This window comes from Neovison vison, chromosome 9, assembly GCF_020171115.1.
Source record: "Neovison vison isolate M4711 chromosome 9, ASM_NN_V1, whole genome shotgun sequence".
Lineage (NCBI taxonomy): Eukaryota > Metazoa > Chordata > Mammalia > Carnivora > Mustelidae > Neogale > Neogale vison.
Window position 1 is genome coordinate 62,788,667 of NC_058099.1, and position 20,813 is coordinate 62,809,479.

At 45.1% G+C, this 20,813-nt stretch overlaps 1 long non-coding RNA gene across 1 annotated transcript; it reads right to left on the reverse strand.

Annotated features, from left to right (window-relative positions):
* Nucleotides 1–3,265: 3,265 nt before the first annotated feature.
* On the reverse strand, nucleotides 3,266–20,468 carry LOC122916951. Its single transcript, XR_006386327.1, has 3 exons — nucleotides 20,403–20,468; nucleotides 4,423–4,572; nucleotides 3,266–3,577 (listed from the first exon to the last, which is right to left on the reverse strand). It is a non-coding gene; the product is annotated as an uncharacterized LOC122916951 (long non-coding RNA).
* Between the last annotated feature and the right edge of the window lie 345 nt (nucleotides 20,469–20,813).

Genomic DNA, 20,813 nt, shown 5'->3' on the forward strand with positions numbered 1-20,813 from the left:
CCTGTCTCAAGGGGCCTCCAACAGGGGAACCCTGAGACCAGAGCCACTACACCTCCTAACGCCGTGGTGGAAAGGGTGCCTTTCGGGACTATGGAAAGCCTCAGAGTGAGAGAAACTTTCGTGCCCCCTCTGAGGCCAGCCCCTGCCTTGGGCGCCCCAGCGGTCCAAACAATCGGAGGCAGATGCCAGGCCACAACTCCTGCCTCAACTCTGCACCGGGAAAGCTCCCCTGCTCCAGGGCCCCCTGGCTGGGCCACGTCATCTCGGCGCGTTGCCCCTGTGGAGCGACATACCACGAACAAGAAAGAGCCCTCGGCCTCAGGGGACAGGATGGTCTTCAGGGCTGCCCAACGCCAGCCAGAAAGCCGGCATATATACATTACGTGGTATTCAAGTTTGGTAGTTTCTTCATTTCCCTGAGAAACAGACTTTAAAAGAAAAGACATGTGAAGTTTAAGAGGAGTGACAGTATCATAAAAATGATAGTACCATACTATTTCAGATATCTGTGGAATCTGAAAAAGAAATAAAAACAGAAAGACACACTTTTTAAAAAAATTTCCAGCATAACAGTGTTCATTATTTTTTCACCACACCCAGTGCTCCATGCAATCCATGCCCTCTATAATACCCATCACCTGGTACCCCAACTTCCCACCCCCCCTGCCACTTCAAACCCCTCAGATTGCTTTTCAGAGTCCATAGTCTCTCATGGTTCACCTCCCCTTCCAATTTCCCCCAACTCCCTTCTCCTCTCTAACTTCCCATGTCCTCCATGCTATTTGTTATGCTCCAAAAATAAGTGAAACCATATGATAATTGACTTTCTCTGCTTGACTTATTTCTCTCAGCATAATCTCACTTTTTTTTAAAGATTTTATTTATTTGACAGATATCACAAGTAGGCAGAGAGGTAGGCAGAGAGAGGAGGAAGCAGGCTCCCTGCTAAGCAGAGAACCTGATGCGGGGCTTGATCCCAGCACCCTGGGATCATGACCTGAGCTGAAGGCAGAGGCTTTAACCTACTGAGCCACCAAGGCACCCCCCCAAAACACATTCTTAAATACAGAGAACAAACTGTTTGTTGCCAAAGGGAAAATGGGTAAGAGAATAGGCAGAGGGGATAAAGAGGCAAAATTTTTCCAGTTACAACAAATAAGTTACAGAAAAGGAAACTACAGCATAGGAAATATTGTCAATAATACTGTAACAATGCAGTGTGGTGACAGAGGGTGACTATGTTTATCAGGGTAAAAATCAAGTAATGTACAGAATTAACAAGTCACTTTATTGTACACCTGAATATAATATAGCATAGTATATTAATCATGCTATATTTTTCTTAATTAAAATTAAAAGAACATATTGCTACGGGTGATTGGAATTTGAAAGGGACATTTCTTAAACTGAGGTGTTTGTGTCTAAAAACATAATGTGGAAAATTTGGGATCTTGTGTTTTCTGGAGTGAGTTGAACAGTAACTTACATTTGCTAGAAAGCGGGGGGGCGGTGGATCCTTCCATCCCACTGTCAATAGAGTTCTCATATATGAGGTCTAGGTATCATTGGAAAATGTGGATATCTGAAATTAACTGAAAACTGAGAAGAAACATTTTATCTGTGGTAAGCTCATTTGCAGCTTCTAAGAAAGCATTTATTTCAGCTGAATGTTAAGAAAGTTCCAGCTGATTGGAGGCATGTGTTAAAGGATCCTTGTCAGATTTTTCTCTTTTTATAAAATGTGTTAATGGGGCACCTGGGTGGTTCAGTTGATTAAACATCCAGCTCTTGGTTTTGGCTCAGGTCATAATCTCAGGGTTGTGAGATGAAAGCTTTATGTGGGGCTCCCTGCTCAGCATGGGGTCTGTTAAGGTTTCTGTTCCTCTCCCTCTGACTCTTCCCCTCCTCCAACACATGCACATGTACATCCTCTCTCTTTCTCTAAAATAAATTAAAGAAAATCTTTTGTAATATGTGCTTTGTTTTGTTTTTCATTTTTGAGATTTTGAACATCTGGGTTTTCATGTAAAATTGACAATTTTAAATGTTGGGAAGTAGTTAACAATAAGTATGTTGAAGGCAGAGACAGATGTCTATGCACTGAGACCCAACACCTCATTTGTAATCTCTGGCCTGCACAAAGTGTTGAAGAAGAAAAGAATGACAAGTGTCATTACAGACCAGCTAAGGCTGGATAACAAAAATGTTTAGTGCAGCCAGTCAGCTTGGTCACAATTAGCAGTATGGGATTGGAGGAAAGGAAGTAGATAGTTGTCACCAACCTGGAAGTTTTGTGGAACTGTTTTACTTCCTGAATGCTTGCAGCACAAATGGGTGAGTTGAATGTTGCTGCACCCTGCTCTCTAACTAGGAGCTGAACATTTGCACCCCAGCTCTTCAGTGAGCCCTTAGAGGAAAAAAACAAACAAACAATCCACCAGTCTTAACTCTTTGGTTTCTGTCAGAACTCTGTGTTCACGCTGCCAGTGACAGGGCATTTTTATCACAGGAACATGACTGAGTTTCTGAGATTCTAACTTCAATCTTCTTGTTTTAAAAGTTGTATTTATTTATTTGAGAGAGAGAGAGAGAATGAGAGTGAGAGAGAGAATGAGATGGGAGAAGGTCAGAGAGAGAAGCAGACTCCCCATGGAGGTAGGAGGCTGATGAGGGACTGGATCCAGGAACTCTGGGATCATGATCTGAGCTGAAGGCAGTTACTTACACAACTGAGCCACCAAGGTGGCCCTAATTTCAATTCCTATGGATTCCTGTGGCACAGACCCACACCATACCTGCTGGGTGTTTGAGGTCTTGTCCTGCTTTTTTTTCCTGGACCCCTGTCAGGAAAGTGAACACCCAACAATGTTGTGATTTGGAGTTTAGGACTACACTGAGCAGAAAGCCAGGACCTAGCTTCATGGTTTTCAGCCATTTTGCCCTAACTGATGTCTGGGAACTCTGAAGCATCCGGGCCCCACCTGTTCTTCTTGTGACCATCGGGATCTTGAGATCATGCTGTCAAACCTGGATTTCCATCCCACTTCACTATTTGAACACATTTTTTTAAGGTTTTATTTATTTATTTATTTATTTGACAGATCAGGAGTAGGCAGAGAGGCAGGCAGAGAGAGAGAGAGTGGGGGGTGAGCAGGCCCCCTGCTGAGCAGAGAGCCTAATGTGGTGCTTGATCGCAGATTCTGGGATCATGACCTGAGCCGAAGGCAGAGGCTTTAACCCACTGAGCCACCCAGGCGCCCCGCCTTTGAACACTTTTTTTTTTCCAATTTATTTATTTTCAGAAAAACAGTATTCATTATTTTTGAACACTTTTAAGCCATAAATGTCCCCCATAGTAGTCGACTCCTAAGTGTTTCAATCAAGAACTTCATTGTCACTAAAAACTTTGCGGTAGGCTCCTTCAGGTAGGTGTCTCCCCTCTGCTGTATCCACAGTCATATCACCTGCACAACTTATTCCCACCCATGCCAGTCAAGCTCTGAAGCTGCCGCAGGCACCACAATGAGAGCTAGAGGTTGCTCTTGAGGTGGTTCAGGATCATCTTCTGTGCCTGGTGCTGTAGGTCCAAGAAGAAAAATGTATCATCACCATGATTGACTTTTCATGTCCCTCCTAAATAAAGAAAAATTTTCCCACCATTCAGTGTTCTCTGAGTCCATGAAGCAATCCCTGGAAGGTCTCCCCTGATGGCAGGTCATGGGCACAGAGATCTCAGATTACTCATTACTCCTGGACTACCAGTTGATGGAGACTTGTACCTTGTAGCCTAAGCTGTTCCCTCCACCAGTGTATCAGCCACACACAGTCCTCCTCACCTCAGCATCTCTCCTCCCTCTGCCCCTTCCCTCCTGCTTGGGCTCTTTACCCTCTAATAAAGAAATAAAATCCTGAAAAAAATAAATAAAAGATTGAGTGTAAAAGTGTACACTTAGGCCTTCAAGACTTGACTGGAAATATGCTCCTTTGTGTATTTCTTTGTCATCTTTCTTCTTGTGCTGATAGTGTCAGAGGTGCATGACAACCAGGGAGTGGGAAGTCCCATGGTGGAGGGACTCTACATTCCTGAAACACCCATAAAGGATTTCAGTCTCCTAATCTGAAGAGCACCTCAGCATGGTCATGGGGAATATCTGTGGTGACATGCTACCAAAATTTGGGGAGTTACTTGGTAATTTAATATAATGTAATATACCTACAGCATGTTGATTTCAACATGTTGAAATCACCAAGTTTACTTCAAGAATTATCAGCCAAAGACCTTTAAAAATGACCAAAGAGGCACCTGGCTTCCTCCATCTGTAGGATACTTGATCTCTGGGTTATGAGTTTGAGCCCCACCTCAGGCATAGTTTACTTATAAAATAAAAACAGAAAAAGAAAAAAGAAAAAAAAAGGACTTACACATGAGCAAAATCAATGAGGCTCAAACAATGGAGCTGGTTAGTGTTGGGATGGATCCTGTCTCACATTCATGCAGCCTCTGGGCACTGCACAATCAGGAGGTGCCAGTGCTTATCAGCCAACCAGGTTCTCCAACTAACAACTCAGGGTCTAGAGGAGAAGATGGAGAAACAAGAAACAAAAATGAGAATGAAAAGAGCAATCGCTCCACAGGAAAAGAGCAAGGGACTACAACTAAGTCCTGAGCTCCACCAGGTGAGGGGTATGTCAAGGTTATCCTGAGATGACATTGAAAATTCCTGTGGCAGGAAAAGAAGGAGACAGCCCTGCACAAATCTGAGTGTATTCAGCCTGGCAGAGGACAACATGTTGCAGACGACTGGAGACAGAATTTGATGTTCCCAGAGTGGAGGTTAGAAACAAGGCCAGGATGGCCAGAGGAAGCTGAGGAAGAGAGCAGAGAGGGAGGGTAGGAGGGCCAGGGCCCAGGGCAGTTCGACAGTTTCAGTGCCTTTCTCCCAGTGTTGTTTGACCGCATGTCCACACACTCAGTGGCTGAACCCACACAAAGACTGTCTCCCGGTCTCAGAGGATCAGGAGTCCAGGAGTGCACAGCTGGGGGCTCCTTCCAGAGTCTCTCATTAGATTGGGACTGTTGACAACACCAAGGGAGGACCTGCTTCACTGAGAACCTGAGCTCATGTAGGGGCAATGGCCAGATACAACCCATCTCAAAAACCTGAGTTATTCTGTCTGTTGTTGACCCAGAGTGCTAGGCCAAATTCATATGTCTGTGTCATGGTTCAGCTAAGGGCTTGTACTCCAGTCTGAGCATCTGAGAGAGAGCATAGGTCCGAGTTAACATGGGGCTGGGCAATGAGATTTTATATCTAAATCTCAGCAGGGACTTTGGGTCATTGTCGCGGCTGGTACGACAAATCGACCGGGAAATGTGAGGGTAAGAGGATGGTGAAAAGAAATTAAGAGGCAAAGAGATGGGGGAAAGAGGGACACTGAGGATGATGTCCAACAGTGCCAATTTCATTCCACATCTTATAAGCATTTATAAGGCAGGGCACAATAGAAGGAATAACCGCAAGTTCCTATAACAAGTTTTACATGAACTACAAACAAATCTCCTGATGCCAGGTAGTCACGGCTAATGCCATTAGCTACTATTGATACAAAAGTTACAATCAACCAGGGAGTGGATTATGGGAGGTACAGGAACAACAAGGACCAACTAATACAATCAACCAGGGAGTGCGTGTGGGAAGTCACGTAGGCGAGTGCACGACACATAGCACAGACCCTTTCTCAGTGCTACTCAACCTTTCCTGTCTGCAACCCTTTATTAAGGTATTTGGACTTAAAGGGAGACACAAGTCAGGGCCCGGTTTGGTCCTCGTCTCAAGCCTTATCATGGCCTCCAATAGGTCATGTTGCCACGTTCTGTGGAATCGAAGTGAATCACTAAATCCAGACCACACTCTGGCGATAGGATTACACAAAAATGTATGCAGAGGAACTGGGAACCAACAGGACCTCTGAGGGAAGAAAGTGATGATCCCTGCTGGTCCGTGCCTTGCCCAGAATCAGACTGGTCGGAAGGCTTACCAGGCATGAATCCAGCTCTTTGAGTGTCCTCAAAGGTGGGGTCCTGGTGCACATAGCCATTCACTGAGGGCTCTGGAAAAGGTTGTCTAGAACGAAGTGACTATAGACATGGAAATGGTATAGGGCTGAGGGTGATCATTGATATCCTAGAAAGGAGACACCTCCCCATGTTGTTGACTGAGGAGGATTACAGGTTATGGCAACTCACTGAATGAACCCCTATCTACATCACACCATTTGGAAAGGAGGTAATAGCTTGCATCGCAGGACAGGCAGTCTCTAAGGGTAAGGGTGCATTCTGACCATCAAGTGCCAAGGATCCAATCCCTCGTTAGGGTTTGCATTGAAAATTAGAAGCCTAAGATCTTGTGAAGCTATTATCCACGCATCGCAGGTGGGGCTGTCATCTTCTGGGACTCCAGAATTTGAACACTGATATGAGTACATGTGTGCACACAGGAGCAAGTGTGCATGTGCTCATAAAAACACACAAACCAGTAGGGACTGTGCGGTGGGATCTGACTAGAATCAGATTCAAAAAGGTGATAGGAGGATGGAAATTTGGTTGGGGGTATTTCCTACATGTGACACCACTCCTCTAACATCATAGATATTATCCAACCTATGCCTGTGGTATCTGGTAGATGGACGTGCTAGAATCATCCGTGTTTTACAGAGAAGACCATCCCTCCCAGGCACAATGGCTTATCTAGGTTCAAAAACAGGTAAGAATAGAGAGTTTTATCTGAGACCAGATGTGTTTCCAAGCTGGGGGCCCTAGCTGCACTCAGATCTTCCCTGGGGCCCTGTGGAAAGGGTGTGTTGGTGTTGCTGTGTAGAGATGTGACCTTGCATGCAGAGAAGGGATAAGGAGATGTCAAACCAGAGCACTGTTTGCTTAGGTGTCAAACCAGGAGTGGACTCCAGTAGGGGATCCCAGGCAGTGATGTCACTTCTGGGACCCAGACCCCAACAGAACTTGGAACCCCTGCAACCAGGCACCCACATTCTAGTGTAGTACAGTATCAGGGTTACTTGACTAGAGATTTCTGATATGGAAAGATGTTCTCTTGCTGCTTGCCTAAATCCCGGGATTCTGGCTTCCAGAAACCCCAGGGGAATAGCTTTTTCACATGCTTCAGACATTGGCCCAAAACCTCGACCCCAATGCCTCAGGGCATTTGTCAGTAGGTGCCATAGGTACTTAATACTGAGCAGACTAGGCCATGCCCACCCCTTTGAAACACCCAAGGGCAGCCCCATTCTTTCCTCTTGAGTTTTAGGGAAAGAGAAATATGTGGGGGTTCCCGAACATGGACTGTAGTAGGTTGAGCACAGTGGATACCCTGGTGATGCTTTCTTGTTCACACCAATGTCCTGGTGGGAAGGGTGGAAAGAGGATTCCTGAGGTGCCTCTTACCTGTGTGAGAGCCCATCCAAGATCCTGAAGCTGTGGAACGTTTATCTCCTTGATGGAGTGTGTGCATGCTGGGGTGTGGTCTGTCTGGAATGGAATGCCCTTGGTCTGAAGACCAGCAAAGTCATCTAGAGAGGGCTCTGAGGCCTCCTTCCTGGCTGCTGGGCACTGTTTTAACAGAGCTCTACAAAGGAGATGGAGCAAAAGCTGAATGATGAGATCCCATCCTCTCCCTCCTTGAAGGACAAGAAGGTGCCCCACACTGCCAACAGAGTCCAGCACTGGTTTGAGATGAGTGAGGGAGTTGAGGAGATCCCACTCCCAGGCTGCCAATGCAGAACAAAGGCCCTGACTTCCTAGAAGCCAGTCTGGGTTCCTAGAGTCCTGTACTCACATGCATCTCCATCCCATCTCTTCTCCAAACTTGCCCTCATGGTCCAGCCCACCCTTGGACAGAAGCAGAATCATTGTCCACTTATTTATAAGAGTGCAAATCGCACAGATCCTGAAGGATAGCTGTGCTAGGACTATCTCTGGATTTGTTAAAATGCAGTTAAAAACATTTTGCTAACTTTATTTAATGACTTGGTCTTCCCTATCATTGGCTTGGTTCTGCAGTTGATGCTGGTGCCACTTAAGTGTGGTACTTGCATGAGCTTTTTGCCCACAATTTTCCAAGCTAATGCCTCTAAAATGGTGTCATGCTAAGAACTCAGTGGATACATATGCATTGTCTTCTAGTATTAGTTCATAATGCCACTACAATCAGCTCCCAAAACATGAATGTTCATATAGAAAATATTAAATGTTTACTTCAATCAACTTTTTAATTCAATACCTTTCCTTTATTTTAAAAAGATTTATTTTTTTCTGATAAAAGTGTCCAGTGAAGTCTTTTATCCATTTTGAGTTGATCTTTGTGTACAGTGTAAGAGAATGGTCGAGTTTCATTCTTCTACATATAGCTGTCCAGTTTTCCCAGCACCATTTATTGAAGAGGCTGTCTTTTTTCCACTGTATATTTTTTCCTGTTTTGTCGAAGATTAATTGACCATAGAGTTGAGGGTCCATATCAGGGCTCTCTACTCTGTTCCACTGGTCTATGTGTCTGTTTTTATGCCAGTACCATGCTGTCTTGGTGATCACAGCTTTGTAATAAAGCTTGAAATCAGGTAAGGTGATGCCGCCAGCTTTAGTTTTGTTTTTCAACATTTCCTTAGCGATTCGGGGTCTCTTCTGATTCCATACAAATTTTAGGATTATTTGCTCCAGCTCTTTGAAAAATACTGATGGAATTTTGATCGGAATGGCATTAAAAGTATAGATTGCTCTAGGCAGTATAGACATTTTAACAATGTTTATTCTTCAGATCCAAGAGCATGGAATGGTCTTCCATCTTTTTGTGTCTTCTTCAATTTCTTTCATGAGTGTTCTATAGTTCCTCAAGTATAGATCCTTTACCTCTTTAGTTAGGTTTATTCCCAGGTATCTTATGGTTCTTGGTGCTATAGTAAATGGAATCGATTCTCTAATTTCCCTTTCTGTATTTTCATTGTTAGTGTATAAGAAAGCCACTGATTTCTTCACATTGACTTTGTATCCTGCCACGCTGCTGAATTGCTGTATGAGTTCTAGTAGTTTGGGGGTGCCTCAACGTGAGACAGGAATCTATCAGAATCTTAGAGGAGAACATAGGCAGAAATCTCTTTGATATCAGCCACAGCAACTTCTTTCAAGATACGTCTCCAAAGGCAAAGGAAACAAAAGTGAAAATAAACTTCTGGGACTTCATCAAAATCAAAAGCTTCTGCACAGCAAAGGAAACAGTCAAAAAAACAAAGAGGCAACCCACGGAATGGGAGAAGATATTTGCAAATGACAGTACAGACAAAAGGTTGATATCCAGGATCTATAATGAACTCCTCAAACTCAACCCACACGAAACAGACAAACACATCAAGAAATGGGCAGAAGATATGAACAGACACTTCTCCAATCAAGACATACAAATGGCTATCAGACACATGAAAAAATGCTCATCGTCATTAGCCCTCAGGGAGATTCAAATTAAAACCACATTGAGATATCACCTTACACCAGTTAGAATGGCCAAAATTAACAAAACAGGAAACAACATGTGTTGGAGAGGATGTGGAGAAAGGGGAACCCTCTTACACTGTTGGTGGGAATGCAAGTTGGTGCAGCCTCTTTGGAGAACAGTGTGGAGATTCCTCAAGAAATTAAAAATAGAGCTTCCCTACGACCCTGCAATTGCACTCCTGGGTATTTACCCCAAAGATACAGATGTCGTGAAAAGAAGGGCCATCTGTACCCCAATATTTATAGCAGCAATGGCCACAGTCGCCAAACTATGGAAAGAACCAAGATGCCCTTCAACGGATGAATGGATAAGGAAGATGTGGTCCATATACACTATGGAGTATTATGCCTCCATCAGAAAGGACGAATATCCAACTTTTGTAGCAACATGGACGGGACTGGAAGAGATTATGCTGAGTGAAATCAGTCAAGCAGAGAGAGTCAATTATCATATGGTTTTACTCATTTGTGGAGCATAACCAATAGCATGGAGGACAAGGGGCATTAGAGAGGAGTAGGGAATTTGGGTAAATTGGAAGGGGAGGTGAACCATGAGAGACTATGGACTCTGAAAAACAGACTGAGGGGTTTGAAGTGGCGGGGGTGTGGGAGGTTGGGGTACCAGGTGGTGGGTATTATAGAGGGCACGGCTTGCATGGAGCACTGGGTGTGGTGAAAAAATAATGAATACTGTTTTTCTGAAAATAAATAACTTGGAAAAAAAAAAAGAAAGAAAAAAAATAAATAAAATAAAAGCTGGAAAAAAAAAAAGAAAAAAAAAAGTGTCCAGTGAAGCTTACTTGAATCATCATAATTAAGTTAGGGTTAAACATAAATAATAGAGATTTGTATTTCCTGGCTTAACTAATAACACTGAGCTATAAATTATAGACAAGGCTTTATTAAAAATGAAAATGACCTGGGCGTCTGTGTGGCTCAGTGGGTTAAAGCCTCTGACTTCTGCTCAGGTCATGATCCCAGGGTCCTTTGATTGAGCCCTGTATCTTCCTCTCTGCTCAGCATGGAGCCTGCTTCCCTTCTTCTCTCACTGCCTGTCTCTCTGCCTACTTGTGAACTCTGTCTCTCAAATAAATAAATAAAATCTATTAAAAATGAACATGACCTTACAAATAACTTGCAAATATAAAAAAGTCTTTAAATATGCTCACATGTTCATACAAATGTGGTTTTCAGTTGTCAAACAAAGCAATCTTGGGATGCCTGGGTGGCTCAGTTGGTTAAACCGCTGCCTTCGGCTCAGGTCATGATCCCAAGGTCCTGGGATCAAGTCCCAAATCGGGCTCCTTGCTCGGCAGGGAGCCTGCTTCTCTTGCTGCCTCTGCCTGCCTCTCTGCCTGCTTGTGTGTACTCTCTCTCTCTATCTCTGGCAAATAAATAAAAAATCTTTTAAAAAAAGCAATCTTATAGTGTAATATGGTCTTACTGAGTGTGACGAGTACACAGATCCTGCTATATTACACACTGTGTCAGTTTAGAAACACTAAAACTGTTCCAAAACACAAGAGCATTAATCATGAACTTGGGTGTCATGTCTATTTCAAATAGTTATAAAAGCTTCTGAATACTTTTTTTTCCTGCATTTATATTGTCGCAGCCTGCAAGAAATGGTTCATGGACTGGTAGCATTGTGAATATCACTGCTATGCATGCACTTATGGCTCCTGAAGTGGTGAGCCTAAATTCTAAACAACCTCTGTGAGGTTCAGTGTGTTTGTGTATCATGGAAGTGAGAATTAATATGAGGGAGAGAAACCCTAGACAGTGGAGAGCCTAGAAATATTAACAGAGAAATCTGATCTCATAGCTACAGGTACTGGGGAGACAGCATAGCTTCTTGAGCAAGGGAAAAGCATGAGGGTAGTCACATTTTAGCAGCCAGAGCTCTGCAGGAGGTTGGAATATGACAGTGAGCTTGTGCAACCTACTCATTTTAAAGATAAGAAAACCATTATATAAATAATTTCACCAATAGAATCAAAGCTAGCACTCCAAAACTAACACCCCCAAATATAAATGTATTTACAAAGAAGGTTTTGAACAAAAAAACTGAATAAAATATGCACAGGAAATAGCTTGTATGCCTTGCCATATTTAAAGTTAGGAGACACTCGCATTCAATATAGTATTACATGTCCTAGCAACAGCTATCAGACAACAAAGAGAATAAAAGGTATTCAAATTGGCAATGAAGAAGTCAAACTCTCTCTCTTCGCAGATGACATGATACTTCATATGGAAATCCCAAAAGACTCCACCCCCAAACTACTAGAACTCATACAGCAATTCAGTAATGTGGCAGGATACAAAGTCAGTGTACAGAAATCCGTTGCTTTCTCATACACTAACAATAAAAATACAGAAAGGGAAATTAGAGAATCGATTCCATTCACTCTAGCACCAAGAACCATAAGATACATGGACGGGACTGGAAGAGATTATGCTGAGTGAAATAAGTCAAGCAGAGAGAGTCAATTATCATATGGTTTCACTTATTTGTGGAGCATAACAAATAGCATGGAGGACAAGGGGCGTTAGAGAGGAGTAGGGAAGTTGGGTAAATTGGAAGGGGAGGTGAACCGTGAGAGACTATGGACTCTGAAAAACAGTCTGAGGGGTTTGAAGTGGTGGGGGGGTGGGAGGTTGGGGTACCAGGTGGTGGGTATTATAGAGGGCACGGCTTGCATGGAGCACTGGGTGTGGTGAAAAAATAATGAATACTGTTTTTCTGAAAATAAATAAATTGGAAAAAAAATAAAGACACATATACAAGGGAAAAAAAAAAAAAGAACCATAAGATACCTGGGAATAAACCTAACCAAAGAGGTAAAGGATCTGTACATGAAAAACTACAGAATACTCATGAAAGAAATTGAAGAAGACATAAAAAGATGGAAGGCCATTCCATGCTCATGGATCAGAAGAATAAACATTGTTAAAATGTCTATAGTGTTGCTAGGACTTCTAGTACTATGTTGAACAAGAGTGGTGAGAGTGGGCATCCTTGTGATGTTCCTGATATCAAAGGGAAGGCTGCAAGTTTTTTCCCATTGAGGATGATATTTGCTGTGGGTCTTTCAAAGATAGATTTTATGAAGTTCAGGACTGTTCCCTCTATCCCTATACTTTGAAGCATTTTAATCAGGAATGAATGCTGTATTTTGTCAAATGCTTTTTCTGCATCAATTGAGAGGACCATGTGGTTCTACTCTCTTCTCTTATTGATTTGCTCTATCACATTGATTGATTTGCGAATGTAACAATCCTTGTAGCCCAGGGATGAATCCCACCTGGTCATGGTGGATAATCTTTTTATTGTGCTGTTGGATCTTGTATGCTAGGATCTTGTTGGGAATCTTAGCATCCATATTCATCAGTGACATTGGTCTGAAATTCTCCTTTTTGGTAGGGTCTTTGCCTTGTTTGGGAATCAGGGTAATGCTGGCTTCATAGAAATAGTTAGGAAGTTTTCCTTCTTCTTCAATTTTTTGAAACAGCTTCAGGAGAATAGGTGTTATTTCTTCTTTGAAAGTTTGGTAGAATTCCCCAGGGAATCCATCAGGTCCTGGGCTCTTGTTTTTTGGGAGGTTTTTTTTTTCCAATTTATTTATTTTCAGAAAAACAGTATTCATTATTTTTTCACCACACCCAGTGCTCCATGCAAGCCGTGCCCTCTATAATACCCACTTGTACCCCAACCTCCCACCCCCCGCCACTTCAAACCCCTCAGACTGTTTTGGGAGGTTTTTGATCACTGATTCAATCTCATTACTAGTTATCGGTCTATTCAGGTTGTTGATTTCTTCCTGGTTCAATTTTGGGAGTTTATAGTTTTCCAGGAATGCATCCATTTCATCTAGGTTGCTTAGCTTATTGGCATATAACTGTTGATAATAACTTCTGATGATTGTTTCTACTTCTTTGGTGTTCCTTGTGATCTCTCCCTTTTCATTCATAATTTTATGAATTTGGGCTTTCTCCCTTTTCTTTTGGATTAGTGTGGCCAATGGTTTATCAATCTTATTGATTCTTTCAAAAAACCAGCTTCTAGTTTCATTGATACGTTCTACTGTATCTCTGGTTTCTACCTCATTGATCTCAGCTCTACTCTTGATTATTTCCCTCCTTATGTGTGAAGTTGGTTTGATTTGTTGCTGATTCTCCTGTTCTTTAAGGTGTAGAGACAGCTGGTGTGTTCTGGATTTTTCAGTTTTTTTGAGGGATGCTTGGGTGGCTATGTATTTCCCCCTTAGGACCGTCTTTGCTGTATCCCATAGGTTTTGGACTGAAGTGTCTTCATTCTCACTGGTTTCCATGAATTGTTTCAATTCTCCTTTGATCTCCTGGTTGATCCAAGCATTCTTAAGCAAGGTGGTCTTTAGCTTCCAGGTGTTTGAGTACCTTCCATACTTTTCCTTGTGATTGATCTCTAGTTTGAAAGCATTGTTATCTGAGAATATGCAGGGAATCATCTCAGTCTTTTGGTATTGGTTGAGTCCTGATTTGTGACCCAGTATGGGGTCAATTCTTGAGAAGGATCCATGTGCACTTGAGAAGAATGAGTATTATGTTGTTTCAGGGTGGAATGTTCTGTATATATCTATGAGGTCCATCTGGTCCAATGTGTCATTCAATGCTCTTGTTTCTTTATTGATTTTCTGCTTCGATGATCTGTCTATTTCTGAGAGAGGCATGTTAAGATCTCCTACGATTAGTGTATTCATGTCAATGTGACTCTTTATCTTGATTAACGGTTTTCTTATGTAATTGGCTGCTCCCATATTGGGGGCATAGATATTTACAACTGTTAGATCATCTTGGTGGATAGTCCAATCTGCAACCCTGTGCCATTTTATGGGCGCATTTAGGCCATTCACATTGACAGTGATTATTGATAGATACATTTTTATTGACATCATGTTACCTTTGAAGTCTTTCTTTCTGTAGATTGTCTCTATATTTATGTTCAATACTATTCTTAGGATTTTCCTCTTTTATAGAACCCCCTTTAAAATTTCCTGTATTATACTTCCCTATTACCCTGCCATGCACTACTGGGTATTTACCCCAAAGATACAGATGGAGTGAAAAGAAGGGCCATCTGTACCCCAATGTTTATAGCAGCAATGGCCACAGTCGCCAAACTGTGGAAAGAACCAAGATGCCCTTCAACGGACGAATGGATAAGGAAGATGTCATCCATTTACACTATGGAGTATTATGCCTCCATCAGAAAGGATGAATACCCAACTTTTGTAGCAACATGGATGGGACTGGAAGAGATTATGCTGAGTGAAATAAGTCAAGCAGAGAGCGTCAATTATCATATGGCTTCACTTATTTGTGGAGCATAACAAATAGCATGGAGGACATGGGGAGATAGAGAGGAGAAGGGAGTTGGGGGAAATTGGAAGGGGAGGTGAACCATGAAAGATTATGGACTCTGAAAAGCAATCTGAGGGTTTTGAAGCGGCAGGGGGTGGGAGGTCGGGGTACCAGGGGGTGGGTATGATAGAGGGCACGGATTACATGGAGCACTGGGTATGGTGCAAAAACAATGAATACTGTTATGATGAAAATAAATTTAAAAAATATAAATTAAAAAAATCTTATTCTTGGGGTACCTGGTACACAGTCAGTTAAGCTGTTGACTCTTTTAAATATATTTTTTTAAGATTTTATTTATTTATTTGACAGAGAGAGATCACAAGTAGGCAAAGAGGCAGACAGAGAGAGAGAGAGAGGAGGAAGCAGGCTCCCTGCTGAGCAGAGAGCCTGATGCGGGACTCAATCCCAGGACCCTGAGCTCATGACCTGAGCCAAAGGCAGCGGCTTAACCCACTGAGCCACCCAGGCGCCCTAAGCAGTTGACTATTGATTTTGGCTCAAATCAAGATCCCACGCTCCTGGGAGATAGCCCCGCACCAGGCTCTACACTCAGTGGGGCCGCTGCTGGAGGGTTCCCTCTCTCCTTCTGACCTATCCGTCTCTAGCATATGCTTGTGCGTGCACTTTTTCTGTTTCTACAATAAATAAATGTCTTAAACAATATTGTCCTGGACATTTGGTGGTTGCATAACCATTTTCATAATTGGGCAGTATTTCCTAGATTACAAAGCAATTTTATACACACTCTCTTATTGAATTCAGGATATGGTCCTGGGAGAAGAATTTATTGTGTTTATTTATAGAGTAAAAGAAAGAAAACCAGACTTAGAGCAGGGCTGTGCTTTGTTCATGGCTGCAGAGCTAACAGATGATCTTCTGATTTTCAGTCCAATGGAGGAGGAAAAGAAAAAATCCAAACACTGTAACAAGAGCCGATGAAGGGCACTTTGAACTGATAATGGAATCAATGCATTAAGACAATGCAACATTTATAAATATTTACCCACCCAGCAGTGGAGCAATTAAATATGTAGAGAAATATATGGACAAACCTAAGAGAAGCAATCAGCACCAATACCATAGGGAACTTTAATACCACACACTTCTCTCAATGATACACCATCAAGACAGAAGATCACAAAGAAAATATCAGCCTCAGACAACCCATTACTTAGATGGACTTGACAAAGACACACAGAACCCTCCATCCAAAAGCAGCACATAGAATACATTCCTCTCAAGTGTACCTAGAACATTCTCCACCATAGGTCATATATGAGGCCACAAGACAAGTCAGTAAACTCCAGAAACCTAGAATTTTCTCAAATGATGATGAAATCAAATCGACCATCTTTTCCAGCCACAGTGGTATGGAACTAGAAATCAATTACAGAAGAAAACTGGAAATTCATAAACACAGAGACTAAAAAACATGCTACTGAACAACCAGTGGGGTTCATGGGCAAACCAAAATAGGATCACAGAAATACCTTGAGGTAAATGAAAGAACATTACAATGAAACAAAATTTACAGAATGCAGTAAAACAGGTTCTAAAATGGGGCACCCGATTACCAATTAGTCGGTGGAGCTCTGTGACTCCTGACCTTGTGGTTTTGAGTTTCAACCCCACACTGGGCATAGAGCTCACTTTATTTTTTTTTAAAAGATGTCATTTATTTGGTTTAAACAGAGGGGGAGGGAGAGAGAGAGATTGAGCAACGTGGAAGAAGCAGCAGGCAGTAGAAGAGGGAGAAAGTGGCTCCCTGTGCTGACCAGGGAGCTGAGGCAGAGCTCAATTCCAGGACCTTAAATTCATGACTTGACCCAAAGGCCAACGCCTAACAGACTAAGCCACACAGGAACCCCTTAGAGCTAACTTTAAAAAAAAGTGGCTCTAAGAAGGAAGCTTATAGTGACACAGGCCTAACTCAAGAAAGAAGAAATATCTCAAATAAACAACCTAACTTGATACCTCAAGGAAACAGAAAAAGAACAAATAAAGTCCAAAGTTAGTAGAAGAAAAGAAGGAACTTATCAGAACTGAAATAAATGAAATACAGACTAAAAAGACAACAGAAATATATATAAAAATGAAAAAAAAACAACAAGAACAACAACAGGTCAAAAAAGAGCTGGTTCTTTGAAAAAAACAAAGCTGACAGAGTCTCAGCCAGACTCAAGCTAACAAAAAAGAAAGAGGACTCGTCATTAGAAATGAAAAAGATGTTCCCTGATACCATAGATATGTAAAGGCTCATAAGAAAGTACTATGAACAATTACACCCCAGCAAGCTGGATGATCCAAAAGAAAAGGATACATTCCCAGAAACATACAACCTGCCAAGACTGAATCCTGAAGAAACAGAAATTCTGAACAGATCAATGACCAGTAGGGAGATTAAATAAGAAATCAAAAACTTCCAACAAGCAAAAGTCCAGAAACCCATGGTTTCACCAGTGAATTCTATGAATCATCCACAGAAAAAAAAATGAATACCAATCCTTCTCCCACTCTGCCAGAAAAACAAGAGGAAGGAATGCTCCCCACCTCATTTTATGAGGCCAGCATGGCCCTTATTGAAACCTCTCAAGGTGCCCCAAGAAAATGACAGACTAGTATCTATGATGAATACAAACATAAAAATCCTCACCCAAATATCAGCAAACCGAATTCTACAATACAGGAAGAGGTATGATCCATTAAGATTTATTTCAGGGATGCAACAGCGGGTCAACATCCACAAATCCAACTAATGTACTGCATTCGCAAAATGAAAGATCAACATCACAGGAAAATCTCAACAGATGCAGAAAAGGCATTTGATAGCGCTGCTACCAAATCACTGCCCCCCCACCTGTGCTTCTGCTGTCTGGCTGGTCCCCACACCCTGTACCACTGCCACCCCACTGTGCCATCCCCCCACTGACAACCTACTGTGCCCCACACCCACTGCTGTCCCTTCCACCCCCCATTCCTGTCAGACCACTGCCACCACCGCTGCCACCCTCCACCCTGCTAATCCACAGCAGTGCCCCTTTGTCCACAGCTGCTAACCCTCACCATAGCTGCCTTGCTGCCCTGCCCATTGCAACTGATGTCCTGCTGTGCCACCCAAGTGCCCTTACCACACCCTTGTGCACCCCCCAGGACTCTGCCACCCTGCTGTGCCACCCTCCAGTGCTTCTACTGCCCTGGTGCCTGTGTTTCCAACAGCACCACCACTGCTACCGTGGTCAACCTGCTGCTCCTGCCCATCTCCACTGCCCTGCCCTGCCCCTATGCCATGCCGTGCCATTGCCATGTATCTGCTGCCACGCTATTCCCTCTCAACCACATCCGGGCCAATCCCTCCCTGCTTTGCCTCCACATCTGCTGCCATCCCGCTGCGCTTCCTCAAGCCACTGCCTTCTTCAACTCACTGCTGCCTCAGTGCCCCCCCCCATCATTTCTTCACTGCAAACTGTCCCCTTGCTGCTGTGGCTGTGCAGAACCCATGCCCTGCCCACACAGCTATTAACCTGATGCTCTTACCCTGTTGGTTCCTCCAAACACCCCTGAACTGCTACCGCCTGTCGGCTCCCCTACCCCTGCTCCAGTGCCTCCGGATCCCCTCCCCGTTGACCTGCTGTTGCAGCCCCACTCATCCCAGCCTTCTCTGAATGCTGCTACCACCTCGGTGTCCCCACCTCATGACTTTGCCGTCTGCAGCACACCCCTCATATGCACCTTAACACTGCTGCTGCATCTAAGCTTCTGCCCTGTGCCCCAGGCCACTGCAGACCTTCGCTGTCCAGCCCCCACTGACATGCATTAAGGCTCTACCCCGTCCTCCATGCCCTTCCTGTGCAGTTGTTGCACTGCTGCCTCCCAGCTGGTTCTGTCCCCCCTTCTCCCCATGCCACCAACAGCCTGCCACCCCACATGCACCCGTGCAGCCACCCTGTCCCACCCTGCCCACCACCATGCGTCACTACTGTCCTGCTGCCCCACCGCATTGCTGCTACCATCCCTCTGTGCTCTCCCTGCACCTCTACCCTGCCGGGTGTCCCACACCCCCACTACCAATCCCCTGCCCCTCGCGTTCACTGCCCCCTTACTGCTACCCTGCTTCTGATTTGCTGCCGCCCTGTGGCCCACTCTTGTCCTATGTGCCGCTGCAGCCATGTTCCACTGCTACTGGCCTTCTTAGCCCAGCCCTATGCAACCCTGCCCTGTTGACTTGCACGACTGCCCCACCTGCCATGTTGCCCCCCTGCTTTTCCCACCCCTCCTCCCTACAGCTACCACCTCGCTGCTACACCTGCCCCCCACTCTGGAGCCTTCCTGATTCCCTACCTTGTTGCCGCACTGCTGCCGCCCCACGAGTCCTACTCCACCTTCCCCGCACTGGTACCACCAGGCTGCGCCCACAACATGAGCCGCTCCCACTGCACTGCAACCCCGTCCACAGCGCCCCCACTTACAACCACCATTGCCTCTCCACTGCTACCCTGGGTCCCTGCTGCTGCTGCTAACAGTGGGCCGGCCCTGTAGACATGCACCAAGCCCAGCAAAGCCAGGCCCTTGCTTTGCTGCCTGACCCACCACGGCATGACATTGACATCCCGCTTGTACCCAGCTAGTCCTGCCCACTCCCAAGTGACACTACTGACTAGCTACTCCCCCCCACGCCACTCTGATGCCTCCTGGCTGCCAAGCATGTGGCTGCCCAGCATGTCCACCACCACCCGGGCTGCTACCAGCTTACTGTCCCCCAAAAAAGCACCCCTGCCACCTTGCTGTGCCCTGAACACAGGCCCCTTTACTGCTGCACTGCATCTGTCCTGTGCCCCCGGCCCCTGCTATGCTTCACCACTCCGCCTCGTTGGCATGCACTATGTCAGGTCCAGCAAGCCAGCTACACTGTCGCTGTGCTGCTGCCTCAGGGCTAGTCCCACTCTCTCTATGCTGCCCTGCCGCCTATATTCCACCCACCCCCTGCAGGTGCCACCTGGCTGCCCTACTCGGGTGTCACACAGGTTCCCCTTACCACAGGAAACTCCCCCTCCCTGTACCACTGCTGACTGGTGACACCCCCACTCCTTCCCCCGCTGGCCCCGCCTCCTGAGTGTTTTAACCTCTCTGCCACCTCCTCCCACCCAGGGAGCCTGATGGCCCTGCCCACCACACCATGACACTGATCTCCCGCTGATGCCAGGCTGGTCCCTCCATTCTACCCGCCACGACCCCCTAGCTGCTTCCCCCTCCCCCTGCTCGATTGCCTCCCCGCCGCCACACGTGTTACTGCTTCGCATGCCACACCCCTGCCCCCCTCATGCTGCATTACCGAGCTACCACCACCCAGAATATCTGCCCCCTTCCCCGTGCTTCCACCACACTGCTACTGCCCACTTGCACCCCTGCCACCCTGCTGTGCCCCTCACACTGCCCCCCTTACCTCAGCTGCCGCAGATAAGCCGCAGTCCTCTGCCCCTGGCCTCTGCTGTGCTTTGCTGCCCCGCCCCCTTAACTTGCACGATGGGCCTCCCACCACGCCCTCCTAACTGTTGTCGCCCCACCTCCTTGATGTGCATGATTGGCCTGCCCACCACACCCTCTTAACTGTTGCTGCCCCACTCCCTTGACGTGCACTGTGGGCCTGCCCACCACGCCAGCCCCGCTGCCGCTGTGGCTGAGCCGCTGACGCCAGGCTGGTCCCACCCCCACTCCCGGGTGCTGCTGTCTAGATTCCACACACACACACCCCACAGTCGCCGCATGGTTGCCCCACTTTGCTGTCACACAGCTCCCACACCTCGGCTGCCACCGCTCCCTGTGCCACTACCGCTTGGTTGTGCCCTCACCTGGC